The following is a 3,336-nucleotide window of genomic DNA, read 5'->3' as shown; positions in this document are numbered from 1 at the left end:
TTTTTTTTGAAAGCTATTTATAAACCAAAACATGCATTTGAAAGAATGAGGATATACCTTAACAATTATTAAAAAAAAATAAAAAGCCAAAAAACTGAGAACTGAAATGTTGGAAATAACAATTGTCAAAGTTAGTACTTAAGGAAATCACACATTTCATACTTAAAATAAACTAACAGAGATAAGGTAGCCTCCAACCAGTAGAAGGGAAGAAAAAGGAAAAACAGAAAGGAAACACAAATGAAGACAACAGGAAATGCAGCAGTTAAAAAAAAATTTTTAAGGGGCTGTGCCTGTGGCTCAGTGAGTAGGGTGCCAGCCCCATACACCGAGAGTGACAGGTTTGAACCTGGCCCCAGCCAAACTGCAGCAAAAAAATAGCTGGGCATTGTGGTGGGCGCCTGTATTCTTAGCTACTCAGGAGGCTGAGGCAAGAGAATTACCTAAGCCCAAGAGCTGGAAGTTGCTGTGAGCTGTGACGTCAGGTTACTCTACTGAGGATGACAAAGTGAAACTCTGTCTCTTAAAAAAACTTTTTAAGGCTATAATATAGAAGGAAAAAATATTACCATTTCTTTTTTTCCTTCCTTTTAATTTTATTTTAATAGATTTAGGGAATAGTACCATTTCTTGAGTAGCTACAGTGTTAATCACTTTGAATCATTAATCTTTATAATTTCGTGTAAGAATGCCAGGCACAAAGCAGGCATTAAAAATTATAGTTTCCACTGCTTCTCGGCCTTTTGGCTAAGATCAAGTGTAGTGTCTGTTTTTATCAGTTTAATATCTGATACATCTTCTATCCAAGGACAATATATTAAATGGATTTTTGGAGCAGGGAGTTGGAATAGGAGCTTGCTCGGTCCACTCCACGCATCGACCTGGTATTACGTACTCCCAGGAACAGTGCACCCCCAGGGGGATCAAAATTCAGTTAAATTTTATAGTTACAATTTAAAAAAAATTATAGTCTCCATTATTACTGTGTTTCAGTACCAAAAAAAGGTCCGAAACTTAATAGGCACTCATATTTATTGAGAAGTGAATTAAATGGGTAGGAGTATTGATTCCAGTCTAAAGATGAGCAAACAGTGTAGTGAAAAGAAGATTCAAACATTGTGAGTGTGAAACTCAAATCTTCTACTTAGGAACTCTATGATTGTGAGCATAATATAACATGCTATTTAGTTCTCTTTTCTCTGCAAATAAGACAAACAGCGCTTGACATATAATAATGCTCTTTAAATGCTAGATGACCACTAGGTGGTCACTAGATGTTATTGGTAGGAAAATTGTCCAGCTTCACAAATCTGATTCCAATCAAAGTATTTAGAATTCAACTAAAGCTGCTTTCATTTCCCCTGTATGATGTGGTAGACTTTTCCTCTCTTCTCTAATGCAGAAGTATCACGTAATAGCCAAGAACATGAACTTTGGGGTCAGGCAGATCTGGGTTCAAGCCCAGCTTGACCACAAGTTAAGTATGGGGCCTTGGGCCTTAGTTTCTTCAACTGTCAAAAAGGCATAAAAATAGCGATCACAGGCTTGGCGCCTGTAGCACAGTGGTTATGGTGCTGGCCACATATACCCAGGCTGGCAGTTGAACCCAACCCTGGGCCAGCTAAACAACAATGACAACTACAGCAAAAAAAAAAAAAATAGCCGGACGTTGTGGAGGGCACCTGTAGTCCCAGCTACTTGGGTGTCTGAGGCAAGAGAATTGCTTAAGCCCAAGAGTTTGAGGTTGCTATGAGGTGTGATGCCATGGCACTGTACAGAGGGCAACATAGTAAGACTCTGTCTCATAAAAAAAAAGTGAGACACCCATCGCTACTAAAAGTAGAAAAACTTAGGAAGGAAGATCACTTGAGCCCAAGTTGGAGGTCGCTATGAGCTATGACGCAACGGCACTCTACCCAGGGCGACAGATTGAGTCTCTGTCTCAAAAAAAAAAAAAAAAAATAGCTATCAAGAAAGGTGTTGTAATGCATGCCACTCACGTTGAGTAATGGAGACCAAAAAACAGATCCCAGATAGGTTTGGTGGCTCCCAACTGTCATCCTAGCACTCTGGGAGGCTGAGGTGGGAGGATCATTTGAGCTTAGGAGTTCCAGACTAGCCTGAGCAAGAGCAAGACCCTATCTCTACTAAAAATAGAAAAATTAGCCAGGCCTGGTGGTGGGCACCTATAGTCCTAGCTAATGAGGAGGCTGAGGCAGGAGGATTATCTGAACATAGGAGTTTGAGGTTGCTGTGAGCTAGGCTGAGGCCAGGGCACTCTAGTCTAGGCAACACAGTGAGAATGTCTCCTGCCCCACCCCCCAAAAAATCAGGTCCCAGCCAAATAATAAGAAAGGGTAAGACCTGAGTAGGCTCCCAGGAAGCAGTGAGAAGAGAAGAGATTCTAACCCTAGAGAAGAGATTAATCTAGATGACCTGAAGTTCCTTTCAGTTTTACAGTGTTTATTTCTTCTATAGGCAGAAGCAAGGGAAATACTGCAGTATTTCCCTTCTAAACTTCTCACTGATAAGCAAGTCCCTAGTGACTCTGGACCCAACAGGTAAAACGGACTGATTGATAGTATTCAATAACCACCATCACAGTTACGTTTGGTGCTTACTTTGTGGCAGCACTGTATGCTTTTACCTGAATTAGCCTATTGTCTCAAAATCTTGTAAAATATATATAGGATTATCTCCATTTCGTCAATGCTAAAACTGAGAAGCAAAGGTTTAACTAATTTAACTTTCCCAAGGTCAAACACATAGTGATGGTAGATCTGGGATTTGGGCCCATCTGTCCACAGAGGTTGTGACTGGTTCCTGAGAAGGAGAGCTCTCATGTCTGGAAAGCACCTCAAAGGCAATCTTACCAAAAAAAGTGTAACTTTGCCAAGCTCGGGTTTGGAATTTGGCTCTGCTTCTTACTGTGTGACCCTAGATAAAGTATTTAGCCCATTTTCTCCTCTGTAAAGTGTGAGCTACTACCCATTTCCCAAGGTCATTGGGAGGATCAAATGAGATAATAATACGAGAACCTCAAAAAGCCTCAGTCTGACACTGTGGCTCATGCCTGTGGCTCATGCCTAGAACTCTGGGAGGCCGAGGTGGGTGGATTACTTGAGCTCAGAAGTTCAAGACCAGCCTGAGCAAGAGCGAGACCCTGTCTCTACTAAAAATAGAAAAACTAAGGCAGGAAGATCGCTTGAGCCCAGGTGTTTGAGGTTGTTGTGTGAGCTATGATGATGCCATGGCACTCTACCCAGGCCAACAGAGTGAGACTCTGTCTCAAAAAAAAAGCCTAAAGTCTCTTGTTTCCCACTGGATTGGGAAAGC

At 41.3% G+C, this 3,336-nt stretch overlaps 1 protein-coding gene and 1 non-coding gene across 2 annotated transcripts in view; both read left to right on the top strand.

The window, feature by feature from the left end:
* Nucleotides 1-3,336, top strand: part of ATP2B4 (ATPase plasma membrane Ca2+ transporting 4) — a 107,080-nt gene that overhangs the window by 30,398 nt on the left and 73,346 nt on the right. The gene's annotated exons all lie outside the window — the stretch shown is intronic.
* On the top strand, nt 728-917 carry LOC111726176. The gene has a single exon (XR_002774020.1). It is a non-coding gene; the product is annotated as a U2 spliceosomal RNA (small nuclear RNA).

Source organism: Otolemur garnettii, unplaced genomic scaffold (genome assembly GCF_000181295.1).
Source record: "Otolemur garnettii isolate 467f Iridium unplaced genomic scaffold, OtoGar3 scaffold00055, whole genome shotgun sequence".
NCBI classification, from domain to species: domain Eukaryota; kingdom Metazoa; phylum Chordata; class Mammalia; order Primates; family Galagidae; genus Otolemur; species Otolemur garnettii.
Note: the sequence above shows the minus strand (reverse complement) of the source record. Positions and strands in the feature narration are given on the sequence as shown.